Here is a 14,821-nt window from a genome sequence, read left to right as displayed (position 1 = left end):
GGCTACGGTTATAAGAAATCCCTTCTCAGATTCTGGCAAGAGACTGACCATCTGTCTGATTTTGGCTTTGGGGTGGTTGAGCGTTCATCTCCCTATATGTCTTCTGAGGTATTTAGGTGGGGAGTCAGAAGTGGCCTTTTCCTCTTGGGGGACTTTATATGTGTCTGGGATCCTCTTCTGCTCCCTCAAGTTAACACCTCTTCATTACTCAGGCCCAGGTCAAAGGGTACTTCCTGAGCTTCACAAACCACATCAGGACTCCCTGTTTTGTGCCATTAGAGCATAGAGCTTTTCTTTCCTAGCACTTACTATATTTTATAATTAATACTTGTACTACTCTTGGTTTCAACTCTGCCTGCCCCACTAAATGGGAAGCCCTTGAGGGTACATGCTGTGTTTGTTTAGCTAACCATGGAACCCCCAGGGCCCGGCACAGCTCCTGATCCATGGATCCAAATTATTCACTGTGTGAATGCTGAGTGAGAGGCCGTGTCAAAGACCTGCCAGGTGCCATTTGACTCGGATGCCCATGACTCTGAATGTTGTGTCTCTAAAGTCCACATGCTGCAGAAGCATACAGAGTAAAAGCTCCATAAACACGGATAAAGTGATCAAGCAACCCAACCCTCACCAGCTCTCAATCAGAGAGGGCGAAGGCAGCTCTGCCACAGCTCTCTGACCCTGCAAGCACACCAGTGGTCTCCAGCAGAGAATGAAGAGCAGACTCAGTGGCTTTTTTATATTACATACCTGTGTGGTACATTCCTGATCACAGTTCACCTCCTCCAAGCAGCCTTCTCTGAGTCCTACACCCACCACATTCCCCAGCAGCATCTCTTGAGTGGCAGCTCCCCCAAATCCCACTGATTTGCTTAACTTCATATAATTCCCTAATTCTTCTGGCTGGCCCATCCTTTCTTCTTTCTCTACCTGGTTACCTCTAAGTCATCCTTCAAGAATTGGGTCAAGTTTCACTTCCTTCATGAAGACCGGCTGGGCCTTCCTTTTCTCCTCCTTTCCCCTTGTGTGTACACATGTATACACACACACTTATACGCACTCACACTCACAGGTGGTCTTGCTCTCACTTCCCTGGGCATTCTGCTATCAAAGCATTTGGCAAACTGTATTGCAGTGTTAACAGCTGGGTTTTAAGTGGGTCTCTGCCACAGTTCTGAAGACAGTGAACATACTCAGTAAGTGTCCAACAGCAAGTGTCCAAGCCATGTTTCCCCTTGAAAGGAGGAACGGAAGTAGCACTGATTTAATGTCGCAGGTTTACATTACTTAACCTCTCTTTTCCGTTTAGTAGTAGTGTTCTTGGAAATTACATTTAAACCGTTCAAGTTTCATTTGGAAATTGGGTAATAATCCTACCTCAAGGGCTGTTTTGAGAAGTAATTGAAGATTAAATAAGATATTTATGAAAGATCATGTTGGGATCACCTTAGTGGGCATTCAAAACTTTTGGTAAATTTCATTTACTCCTGTAGTCTGTGTCACCCACACTGGCTTTTGGCTAAATGTTGCCTTTTCTTTGCAGATCCCAAGTAAAGCCCGAGAGTTGGGCGTTGGAGACCAACCTCCTCCACCTCCCTTTACAATGGGAAGCACAAACAAGTAGTTTAATTTGTACCTACTAACGTGAGTGTTTTGATGTTGTTTGACTATCGCTTTCTTCTTCTACCCAGTTTGTCTTGTGGAGGAAATAAGACTTAGTTCAGCCATGAATTCCAGGCTCAATTCCCTGCTCTGCCATTCGGAGCTGGGTGAACTTAGGCAAGTTCTTTTTTCTCCCTGGGTCTCCCCATCCTCATTTGTAGAACACGGGAGGTGATGAGGTGAACTCTGTGGCCCTCCAGCTCTGACCTTCTCAGGTGCTGAGCCCTCTCTCCTCAACTTGATGACCAGAAGCCCTTCAAAGACAGAGCTGGTACCTTACACCTCTGCATAGGTTTTACTGGTTCTGCAGGTCTGCTTGGCTGAACCTAACATAAAACTAAGAATCAGTCCCTGTGCTCAGGGATCTCCATGACAGGGAGAGAAGCAGAATCAAATTCCCAGGCCTGAGGCCGAGAGCACACTGTTAACCAACAGTTCCAGTTCTAGCAGCAAGAACAGTGCCTCCTCTGGGAACCAATAACACAACACAACAGCACGAGCCCTGGGTCTTCGGCCCCGGGGAGAGGTCTCCACAGCACTGGCTAGGCCAATCCTCAAGTTTACAGATGGAGCTCTGGTTTTGGCATATTACCTGTTGCCTGCATCTTTCCACTCAGTCAAGAAAAGCACACACTTGTAGTGCGAGAGGGGGTTAAATACAACAAATGGCCTCTACAGCCATTATCAGTTTAATCCAAACAACAGCCCTGTGATGCAGAAGACCCATCCTCATTTTAAAGATGTGGAAATGTAAATGTAAATGTCCAGGAAGGCAAATAATTTGCTCAAGGGCACACGCTACCTGTGCCAGAGCCACAGTCAAATTCAGGCTTATATGACATTCCAAAGTCTGTGCTTTTACATTTAGATCATGATGTCTCTAAAACACAAAGTGATGCCAGCTTTTGGCCAAACGCTCCTAGCTACTTCTATACATAGGAGCTCTAAAACCAGTTTGCCATCTGACTTGCCACATCACTTAAATTCTCTGGGCATCAGTTTTCTCATCGGCCTCCTAATCTCTTCACAGACTCTTCCAAGGAAAAAAGTAAATAATATATGCAGAATAGCACCTAAATAGGTTAAATATGTAGGGTTGGCCTGTAAGAAATAACTGTGATCATAATACTTCTTGTCCAAGTATATTAAAGAAGATCCACATGGTAAAGAAAATGATCCTAACTTTGAAGAGGGAAATAGTATATAATAAGTGCTTTAAGTTTATTCTTTGATTTAACCCCGAGATGTACCCATTTTACAGATAAGAAAACTGAAATTGAGGTATTTGTTGAAATCACAGAGGTAGTTCTGTCTGACTCCAACTGTCATTTGCTTTCCATTGAACCATAATGCCACCAGTCTTTAAATATCCAGCATTAGTAGTCACTTAAACTCTGATCCTCCACCATACCACGTGTAAACTGGGATGAAAATGGTAGACTTATCTGAGGGCAATGCAGCTAAACTGAATAATCAAACAGATAATAAATTCCCTAGTCATTCTTTCAAGGCCCTTTAATTTTTACCCCACTACCTGTTCAGTCTTAATTCAAATTCCTTGACTTCTCAACCGTCGGATTCAGCAATCGCTTTGCTTATTGTCATTTGAATGTAAAGTGTAATCTGACACTTCCATGTTTGTGCTTCTGCCACAAAGGAGATGCTAGGCATACCAGAGAGTAAACAAATACTGGCTCCATTTCCTGTCCTTTGTGATATTTCTCCTTCAGCTTTCGTGCATGGTCATTTAAATATTGCATTGTTACTTGAAACTTCAATCTCCAATTATGCTTTAAACTCCTGGAAATGAGTACCTGTATCACAGAGCTTCTTTGTTTCCCAGAGTGGCTGATCCCCATTCTGAATGTTTATATGTAGTTTTATTTTTGTCCTAAAGGTGCCTCTTTTGGACTCCAGACTGAAGAGTTGGTGGCTGACAGGACTAGTAGTGGGAAGGACAGTCAGATGTCAGGATTCTCTCCAGTATGGCATGCGTGGAAGTGTTCCTCACACCTACCCTCCTCACATTCTGAAAACTCCAGTCATGGCTCCCATCTCAGCTCAGGGGAGATGTAGCCTTGGCCTATTCCTCACGGGACCCCATCCTGTCTGTTTTGCTGACTGACACTCCACAGAGCCCTACATGACTGTCCTCTGTCGCTGCTCCTCCACTGGTTTTCATGAGTTCTCATGGAGTCTTCCATCAGATTGAGAACAGAGACAACCTCCTCTCTATCTCTTGAGGTCCCCACAGCACCATCAGAGTCTATCATACTCATGTTTAAATGTGAATGAGCAAACCAAGTTTGCTGAATCAGAAGGTTGAAAAGTTGAGGAGTTTGAATGAAAACTCTGGACAGCTAAGACTGGGCCCAACTTAGCCCTGAATTTTGTCCTTCGCACTGCTGTCAGGAAACCTCAGACCAGCAAGATGCCTGCTATGGGTGACCTGTGCCTCAATATCAGCCAGCTGGACCTTCTGCATCAAGGCCTCCCTGCTCCTACCAGATGCAGTACATGTTCATGATTAGCATTCGTTTCCTTGTGGCAATTCCAAATTCACATTCAAACTCTGTCCCATCTCTGCTACTGTACCCACCAAGAATGTCCCCTTGTTTCAGTTCCACCATCAACCCCAAAACCACCTCCTCCTTGAAGCCTTCCCTGACTGCACTTTATGCCTGATCAACCAAATAGCATAATTCCACGTAGATCATGCTCCCACTTTGGCTTCAGACGGATGCTTTCCTTTTGAGCTAAGCCTGTCTCTCCAGATATACTGTCCATTCTCCAAGGGCAAAAGCCATGTCTCATACCAGACCTTTCTCACCCAACAGTGCCAAGAACAATGGAACAAATTGCAATGCTGAGACCTTAATAAACATATGTGGATCCAAAAACTGACTGTAATCAAGCTCTGGAGTACAAAATAATGAACAGAGAGAAGGCCCACAGGGCTTTCACATCAAATCATCCTTTTTAGTCACCATTATGAATCAATACTTAAAAAAAAAAAAATCAAAGCTCTCATTGCTCGAATAACAATAGGTCACAGACATACCACCCAACAACTGCAAGGGACTTGCCACCCAGATTTCATTATTTTGCTACAAGCACAACAACTGTGCCCCAATTGCCTCTAATGAGAGTTCTCAGGCCACTGCATTGAATTCAACAAATTCAGCACCTCCAGCAACTACATCTTTCCAGGCCCAAGTTCAAACCCCAAGCAGTTTCTTTCCACTGACAGAACTCTCAATCTTTGGCAGATAAAAGGAATAAAGAAGAAATTGCTTTTTACGGAGTTAGGCTAATTGAGTTCCTTGCCTTTTTTTTTTTTCTATTCCAAGTCCTAGAGTAAAAGTAATTGCAGCATCTCAGTAGCTTGTAGAGCCTTGCTCTTCCTAAATACTCAAGCAGTGTGCTCCTAGGTGACTCAGAATGCCCTCTGAACTCAGGTCAAAACCCAGCTTTCCTGATTCCACCCCAACCCTAATCTCAGAGGCCTCTGGCTTTGGACAAACTGCGGGTCACTCGCTTTCATCCCCAAATGCATACAAACCAACTCACTAATTGTTATTGAACACAGGCCATGAAAGGGCAGACTCTGCTGTGGGGACTGAGCAGACATCCCGGGAGCACAGGCACAGCCCTAGCCTTCATGCCCAACAGAATCTACACAAGAAAACAACGCCTAGCCCCCGAGATCCATGAGGTCCGAAAGTAACCATGGCAGAGATTCCAAATGCCTACTGGGCACAGGAAGCAGTAGCAAAGCCCAGATAGGGAATATAGTCTAGATATTCCAGAAGCCGTCTTTGTCTGCTTCATTTCCGTTGTCTCAACTCAGTCATTTCACCAAAGGGGGCCAGTTTTCAAAAGATGTAGAGGATCAATCCTTTTCTTCCTTCCACATTATTCACTACAGTACTTCTTCACACTTAGCTCACCATCCCCTCCTCTCCTTTCCGTGTCCCCAAGTCTGGCTCTTTGGTGCTCACTAGGGAGTTTCTCCTGGTCCCAGTTCCCCTTCTGAAGGTAACTCTCATCCACAGCAAACACTTAGCAAAGTTCACTGATCCTCAGTGGGAGTGGTGTGAACAGTTGTTGGGGTGCCAGGAGTTCTGAGCTTTAAGAAACCTTTAAAATTCCCAGGACACTTCTACCTATAGAGTCACAGAATTTCAGAAGGGGCCCTCCCTCCACATCAATCCAAACTCTTTCTCTTTACCATGGCTCAAGCTAAGGAGCAGAAAGGCAGTGCAGCTTGTCCTATACCATGTGCTGACGGGGAGCCAGCCCAGCCTGCATCCTGCCTCTCAGAAGCCTGTCCCTGGAACTTTCCCCTCTGAGTGCATTTCTCTGCTCAGCCTTCTTTTCCACTGCAGCCAGGCGCACTCAGTCACCGAGGAGTGGGAAGCACTTGGACTTAAGTAACAAAGAAGATTGCATGGTTAAGTGCCAAAATGAGTGTGGTGGACAAAAAAATGCAATTGGAATTTTCAGAGAAAGTCAAGAGCTATGTGTGCGAGAGGGGCGAGGAGGCTCTAGTAGGTACTTAATAAATATTTTGATGATTGAATGAATGAGTGAATCAGTGACTGATAGGATGTAACATGCAGTAAAACATTAACTCTTAGGCTTTGAGGGAGAAACTGAGAGTGGGCGATTGCCCCTGAAAGATAGCCAGAAGTATAAAAAGCCGTTGACATAAGTACTTATTATTCACTTTGTCTAAGAGGTCCTCGTTGTGTTGCTTCACCATGCAGAGCTTTAGTGTATCTTAAACAACATTCACTTTTAATATTCTATCTCTGCATAAATTCTGTGATTTACTCATGCAACAGAAATCATTCATAAGTAGGGCTTTGTGGGGCAAACTTGGCCCCATCATTCAAGGACTCACAGCCTGGAGAGGTGAGTGACAATGAAGAACAAAGCAGCACGTGCCAGATGCCCGGCAAGTACTTTAGTCCTGAAGGGCTCTGGAGAAGGCAGTGAAGAGCTAAGAGCTGGTCAGGTGTCCGAAGAGGTAGACACTTTGGCTAAAAGGGACCAATAGGGACACCTTCCAGAGAGGAGTCGTTGATACAGAAGGAGCAGAGGTGTGGAGGTGGACAAGTGTACATAGTGCCCAGGGTCAGCAAGGAAATCAGTCTGATGGGAGCAGAGGCCTGTGCGTGCTGCATAAAACGGGGTTCACCCGAGAGTGCTCAAGGTGTCTGGTACAGGCTGCTGGACAGGGCGAGCCAGGAATCGTGGGAAAGAGAAAGAGGAGCAATACAGAAGAGTCAGACAGCAAATGGACTGTGAAGAACTTCCCTGATTCGAGAGAACTTGCTGGGTTTGTCGGGACAGATGCAATCTTGCTCTCAGTTCTGTTCTTTAGAGAGGGTACAAATCCTGTCTTGAATATCATTTCTCAGCCACTGTGGCTCCCTGATGAAAACTCTCCCCCTCGCACTCGCCACCCATTACCTCTCCTATCTGTGTGTCTCCATGTCTTTTTCTTTCTCCTTCTCATTCTTAACTCAAAGAGCATTTCCTGAGCACCAATACATCCTTGAGTCAAAATTGCATACTATCTGAGACTCTGAGTCTCAGATGTATATGTAAAGTAGGCATCCAACAATTCAACTGATTTAAAAATACATATACTGTACACACTTTTTTCCCCCTTTGGTCAACTCAGGAGCACAAAACAACTATTCCCTGCCTGTCTTAGAACACAAGGGGCCTCTACAGGCATTTCTGGTCAAGCCAAGAGGTTATTAACCTCCAAGCGATGGTGACAATAATCCCAGACATCAGTTTCCAGGAGGCAGTGTGGAAATCCTCTCAGAGTTCAATTACTGAAATTAGCTGGTATTATTTAATCTGCAGAACCCCTATGTAGTAGTCAGGGTAAGCATATTTTATCCCTATTTTACTGATTAGTTTACTGAGGCTCAAAGAGGTTAAATAACTTTCCAGGGACATTTAGCTGGGAAATAGTAGGGACAGGATCCAAAGCAGATCTTGTCACTTCAGGTGTGATGCTCTTCACACTTTAACAGAGCCATCTGGTCCCATGTGGGCCACCAACTTGTGTCATTTCAGCAAGTCAGCACATCAATGGCCTCATCTTCTGAAAGGGGATAAAATGCTTAGTAAGCCTCCCTCTTTAGAAAATCAAGGGGGCAGATGTGGTATAAAGATGTTTTTGAAAAGAAAAAAGTGCCATGCATATAAAAAGGAGTATGTTTTGATAGGAAAAGATAAGTTGGGTCAAAGAAACATTTTTCCAAGCTGGCAAAGTTCTGAAACTCTTATCTGCTCTCCATTCATCCCCTCTCCCTTCCCAGCACTTGGAAAGGTAGAAGCCTCTGCCTGCCTGGGGGTTAGCTCAGCTGGCTTTGCCTGTAATTATTTCTCATGGATCTGCAGATCACAATCCATCATTAGCTCCTGGGGAGGGGTAGCTGCTTCCTCCCAAGAGATCCTGTGGACTTCAGGGCTGCTCACATTCTCCATTTGACCCTGGCATTATTTGCTCTGAACTGGATAGGAAGTCAACTGCAGGTTTCCACACCAAAGGCCATTAAAAAAATAATGTTTCCTCAACCTTAGATGGTACTCTCTAAGGGGGTAAAAAACCAACTCTGAAAGGGAAGCTGTTCTGACCCGACTCTGAAAATTCCAGATGTGAAATGTAAGGGCCACTAAGTTGGACTCAGTTATCTAAGGTCACCAGTTTCCCCAAAAACTTCATATTGCCCCAACCTAGTATGTCTAAGGAGGCATGAGAATCTAGTAGTAGGCTAAGTGAAAATGGAAATAAATACTTAGAGCCAAACAAGAATGTAAGTTGGCATCTTTCCCCTGCATTTATGAAGTAGTACACTCTGCGGGCAACTTGGTGTTTACTTTTCTGCACTTAACAAGCCTTTGGCTGCCCAAAGTGTCTGCAACTTCATGGAGAGTTTGTGAAACACCAGGGTTTCCTTTAGAAACAACCCTAAATGAAGCTCACACCTATGGCAATAGGTCTGATGGCTGTACTCCTTATTCAATCCTGACCCAAAACATTTTGGGAAGCTCGCCAGGTTTCACAATATACCATAGGATAGCAATGGAATTGGACTGTTTTGCTCACTTCTTCACAGCAACCCAAGGACCAAGCATAGTGATGTGTGGCCAGGACTCTATGAGCCTCCTTTTCTCAGGGCAGTGCTGCCACCCCTCCAGGACAAGAGCAGCCTCTTGTCTCCACCTCCACCCCTAAATAGACCTCTCCCACACAGTGGGTCTCTAAGCAAACTCGGTAACATTATCTCATTTTTTAAGGCACTGCAACTTCTTACAATGTTAATGTGTTAATAATAATTTACCCCATTCTTCTGGCAGGAGCAAAACTGAAGCAACTTGAAATGCCATCAGCAAAAAATTATTTATTTCCCATTCCTGAGCAGTGAAGAAAACAAGGTTTTGTTTGGCCAGGTCCCCTCTTGATAGCTATCTGGTTTCAATTAAAACTTCAAGTCTCCAAGGGAAAAACTGGCATTCTGGGCCGCTGAGGCCCAGCCAAGTTTCAGTGTCTCTACAAGATTTCAGAAAGGATGTTCCATCCAGCCAGCCACCTCTCATCTTCCTCCTTTTGCATATCATATAGAAGCTTCAGAGCAGAGACTAAAGTACAACTAAAAATAATGACCAGGTTGAAAGAACTCTGCCCTCCTAGAGATACATTTTTTGTGCCAGAGAAGTATTGATTCCGCTCCTAATGGAATTGAAAGTCAAGATAACAGCAGAAATGGAATCAAGAATCCAGAGGAAAGTGCCTACCTATTTATTTCTTCTTCAGCCAACTCCTGCCTCTCCCCACTGACCATTTTCAACTAAACTTTCTACAGAGATTCCAAGCACTGTTCTCTCTTTGCCCCCAGCCCTCATTTAGGTCAGGTGATTTACAAACTAGCTTGCCATGAATAATAAATGCACTCACAGGACCAGAAGCCCTCGTGGCACCACCAAAGGGGCGCCTTGGTTCACTCAGGTACACCCCTAGGACTCCCCTGTGTGAACTCCAGAACTGGGCCTGCCAGCAGTGCCTTCCTATGGGATGTTCTGATGTTAACATACGAAAGATTGGATTACACTCCTTCACTTGCCTACCCCATTCGTGAACATATAAGGCAGTTGATATTTTCTCCCAGGCTCTGAGTGGCCCCCTTCGGAACCACATCACTGCCTCTCAGCCACTCCTCCTTATGTTCACTACAAGCCATCCCATCCCCCACCTCCAATTTGTTTATTCCAGTGACACATCTATTTTCCCTGCTAAGGTAGACAAGTCTGTTTCCCTCCTCTGGCTCCCAATAGCATTCACTCACCACCTCCTCCCCCCAGCCCCGCTCAGGTTACTATAGTGGCTAGCAGCTCCCAGAGCCCAGTTCTAACACCAATTCAACTTCCAAAGACTAAGACTTTTCTTTCCTTAATGGGGGAGGGGAGATGGTGTGCAAAGCAGCACTTTCTGAGTACCTGGTCTCCTATCTTCTCAGGCTACATATACCCTGGAGTTTGCAAATACTCTGTGTTTAACCATACTCTTCTGATCTGTCCTGAAGCCCTTCTTTGGTAGCAGGCAAAGCAATTAAGTACAGAGGAAAATACTGCATCTTCAGCTTAACTGAAACCTGGGACTTCCGAGTCAGGGCAAAAGATATCACTCCTCCCTCCACTAGTCTTGGGATGGCAGAAACCACAGAAAGCAGGAGAAAGGGGAGGGAGTGACCTGGGATTGTAAACTGGCTACATTTTAAAGTGCTACAAACTTTCTCCTCCCTCACAGGCCCCTGGACAGCTGGCTCCGCCTCCCTATCCCAGCCAGACAACATCCAACTGGGGTGTGTGAGGATAACTCTCCCAGACCATCCTGGTCTGGCCCCAGTGTTGCAGATGTGGCCTGCATAGAACACCCGTCCTCTCCTCTCCACGTCCTTCTTTCCCAAACGACTCCTGCCCCTCCAAAACACACGAGTGTGTGTGTGCACACATACACACACGTTTTGAGGATAAGGATGGATTAGGAAGGGCACATCTGATTTACCTGTGTAAACTACAGGAGGGTAAAAGATGGGGCAGGACTGCCAGATAGTTTTGGCAATAGCGACTTTATGAAGTTAGTTTTTGCATAAAACTACAGGAAAAGAAGAAAAACAGGATGAAGAGTAAAGGAATGAAAAGGAAGAGAATAACAAATAATGTAAGAGGAAAATAAGTAATATTAGTATCTCCATAAATACCATAGACTCCAACTAACTTTAGGAAAAAAGATGTGGATAGTGATGAAGGGGACGGGGAAGCTTGGAAGGAAAAGTAGCTGTGGTAGAATTCCAAAATAAACTGCCCTTTCGGAGGAGAGCTTCTGCAGGGATACAGAGAAACACAAATTGGCCTTTTAGCATTAGATGTCAACCATGAGATTATCAGGACAGTTTATTTGAAGCGGAAACGAATCGGAAATCCTTCCCTGAACAGTCCTCCTAGACCAACATACACACCCTCAGAACCCACAGAGACACACATAAAGAATAAATGCAGCATCAGGGGGCAATAAGAACCCGCTCCCCACACTCCCAGCACCTCTAGCCTCATCTCATACTTCCAACTGCACAACTTTCCGATCTCCAAGGAAAATACTTCCAGTTGGATCCTATTTCAGAATTGTAACTGGTGTGGGTTGTGATAGGAGGGGTGTGTGCAGCCTGTAGGGGATGGGGACTGGAAGACAGCATTTCGGTAGTTCCTTATTTTTGTAGAGCCAGCATGCTCTACCGATCAGAAATTGCTATTACCCAACAATGCTTCCATCACAAATACACACCAAAAACAGCATCAGCGTTATCACCATCTTGCTAAAGATCTGCCCAGTCCAGTTTACCTGACTTTGTCTCTGTGGAACTTCTACAGTATTTTAGTCAAAGAGATAATCGTTTGAAAGACAAAAACAATAAATCGATACTGAAGTGTTCCCTTTCAAGAGTTATTTCCCACTGGAAACCACCGAACGGGGAAGCCTGTCGTTAATTCCCAAGACCACGGCTCCTCTAGAAACACACACAATGCGTGCTTTCAAAAAAGGCATTCGTCTGCTTTTAAGGGAATTCCTGTCTTTTCAGAGTCCCCAAACCGGAGAGCACGAGAAAGAGACTCAGATCCATTGATTAAGATTTTAAGAAAAAGACTAACACAGAGCCACGACGCAAGCACACACCAACCTTAGCCGGCTGGACCACTTCTTCCCTGTTCTTCTTTCTATTAACGACACGTTAGATTCTGATACATTCCCCCCCACCCCCCCAAAAAAAATCTAACTAGATACAATGTAGCTCTCTAGCTCCACTTAACCTGCAAGTTACAAAGAGAGAGAGAAAAAAATATCCTGCCGCCTTCCCACCCCTTTCCCTCCCCCCTCCCCCTCTCTAGTCCACTCCGCCAACGCCAAACCCGCCAGCCCCGGCAGTCAGCGGCCGGACTGAGGGAGGGTGCAAAAGGCGTGGGGAGGGAGAAGGCCGGGGTCGGGGGCGGTGGGGGGGGGATCAGATTAGGCCAAACTCAATAAGGTCCCAGACCTCCAGCCCAACGCCGCCACCAACGAGTCACTTCAAATGAGCCAGCATCTCTGCCCACCGCCGGCGGGCCGTAATCGCGCCCATCCTCGGCAGCCTCGCCGGGACCGGCATCCCGCCCCTTCGGCCCGGTCTCCCCCTTCCCATCGGTGCAAAGTCAAAGCCCCGGCGAGGCAGCTTTAACTTTTTCATGCAGGGAACACACACCGCCCCCGACCCCGAGCGTGCGGCGGCCCGCGGCGTGGCTGGAGGCTGGGCGCCGGGCTCCCGGGCCAAGGTCGCCGCGCGTGCTCACCCACGTCCCGGCGACTCCGGCTCCGCCGGCCCCGGCGCTCGCTCAGATCCCGGCTCCCGTCGCTCGCCCGAGCCCCCGAAGGTGCTGCTGCGGCAACTCCATGGCGATGAGCATCTGTCACACGGCGAGCCGCGGGCTGGCCACCCTCGCTCGGGGGGCGCCGGGGCCCCCGGGCGCCCGGAGGCGGAGGCGAGCGGCGGGCGCCCCGGCCGGCCCCGCGCTTCCCGCCCGGCGCTGCCGCCTGCGCCGCGCCACCGATTTACGGAGAGAGATATCAAGGGGGAAAATGGCGTCTCCGGAGCCCGAGGAGTCCTGGAGTAATCACATTCACACACACACGCCCGCACGCACACACTCGCACACCGCGCGCCGCGGGCCTGGCTAATTTTAGCAGGAGCCCCCCCACCCCCCAAATTATATATATCCCAGTCTCTCCAATCAATGCTATTTTTTTTTCTTTTCTTCAAAGGATGGATTGGAGCCTTAAAAAATGTTGCCGGGTTCGGGCTCGCAGGAGGCGGCGCGCGGAGGGCGAGGGCGCTTTTGCTGAGCTGTGCAGTTCGGTCCGCGGCGCCCGGCGGCCCAGCCCGCCAGCCTGTCCGCCCGCGGTCGCTAGTGCTGCCGCCGCCGCCGCCGCCGCCGCTCCATGGCCGCGCCCGACCCGCGCCCCCGCCGCGTCCCCTCGCCACCCGCCCGCGTCCCCGGCGAGCGCTGGAGTGGGGTCGGGCCCGAGTGGCTGCCTCCCGCGCCCTCTCCCGAGTCCCGGAGTCCTAGTGAAAGGAAGGGGGAGGGCGCGGGCGGGGGAGGGGGAGGATCGGAGCGGCAGCGCGGCGGAGCCGAACGGGGACAGCCACCCCGCGATCTGCCTCGGAGGGGATGCGGGAACCCACACCGCTCGAACAGCCGATCGGGGGCCGCTTCCCCGACTTGAGCCGGGGGAGGCACAGCCAGTAACAGGCGAGCGACCTCTCCCTTCACCCTCCTGCAGTGAATTTCTGTGAATTTCGATCAATTGGAGGGAGTGGGGCTTGTGCCCGGGGAGAAGGAAAACACTTCGTGGAGGCGGACCGGGGACCCCTCGCCGCCCTCGCGCCCCTCCCGCTCCCCTACGCCCTCGAGGCCCAGTGGCTCTGCGCGTCGGAGTCCGCCGCGGAGACTGGGCTGCCGCGGGGACCGCCGCGGGCTCGGCACCGGCTCCCGGGCTCAACACTGCCACTATCTGACACAACAGGAGCAGTGTTGGGGGAACTGCGCGCCGAGGCGCGAGATGTGATAGGCTCTGAAACTGGGTGCATTTTTTTAACCTGGTAATTACATTTCAGGGGGTTATATTTTTGTTAAGCGACATGTATGCATTCAGATGCTTATGTGCATTTTCTCGTTATTCACCAAAATTCGACAGTTGATGAGGGGAAAGACACTGAGAGATGACGTTGGCATGCAATTCTCTATTAAGGATGGTGAAAAGAATAAGGTGGAATGTCTTCAGTTCATACAAAATATAGTGGTATTTTAATCTCTTTGACTATTTGTATTGGGGCTGCAAAAGTGGACCTATTCAGGCCACTCAGTTGCAACCCCAGGCAACTGAGGAATGTAACCCCTCAGGGGTGTTTCTACATTATAGGACAGATAGGGATTCAGGAAGGTTTGCAAGTGGTTTTGCTTAAAGACCTTGTGTAGAGTTTACTCAGAACTCGGATTGTGAGAGAACTCCTGCTTACCACGTTTTATATTGAGAGTTCTGGGACTTTGGATTGAGGAATGATTCGGTAGTGATTGGGAATGACCCCCACCAACCACATCAGCCACTGAAGACCTGGGTCGCCTGCTCGTGTGAATTGTCACAGAGCTTCTTCACTCTCATCACTCTTTTCAGAGGAACGATGTAATGAAGTACAGCAACGGAGACTGGCTCTGAGGACCCCGTAACTCCCATGTTGGTCCATGTCCCTGGATCAGGTTCAGTCTGATTATGAAAAGATCACTGCCCTCTGACCAAAGTGCCCTTGCTGTCTTCTTTTTTTCAGAGAAATGTTCTGATTGGCCAAAAACGTTTCCTCTGTTACTCATCACTGCAAGACCTCTGTTAGAGCAATGTTTCAATAGGTCTTCTCTTACCCCTATACTGGAGTACTGTTTTTATTAGTGGGAAGGTAATGCTTAATTAGAAAAGAAAATCAGCAGGACATATGAACTGATAATAGAAATAAAGATCTAGGCACAAAATTTGATGTCAAAAACAAAGATT

At 47.7% G+C, this 14,821-nt stretch overlaps 1 protein-coding gene across 2 annotated transcripts in view; it reads right to left on the bottom strand.

Annotated features, from left to right (window-relative positions):
• Positions 1-13,789, bottom strand: part of SETBP1 (SET binding protein 1) — a 375,892-nt gene extending 362,103 nt beyond the window's left edge. For both annotated transcript variants that reach the window (XM_027118403.1, XM_027118404.1), the window contains exon 1: positions 12,571-13,789. The gene's annotated coding sequence lies outside the window, so the exon portion shown is untranslated. The remainder of the gene's footprint in view (positions 1-12,570) is intronic.
• Between the last annotated feature and the right edge of the window lie 1,032 nt (positions 13,790-14,821).

This window comes from Aethalodelphis obliquidens, unplaced genomic scaffold (genome assembly GCF_003676395.1).
Source record: "Aethalodelphis obliquidens isolate GAN/ISIS:26980383/991018 unplaced genomic scaffold, ASM367639v1 scaffold19, whole genome shotgun sequence".
Lineage (NCBI taxonomy): Eukaryota > Metazoa > Chordata > Mammalia > Artiodactyla > Delphinidae > Aethalodelphis > Aethalodelphis obliquidens.
Note: the sequence above shows the minus strand (reverse complement) of the source record. Positions and strands in the feature narration are given on the sequence as shown.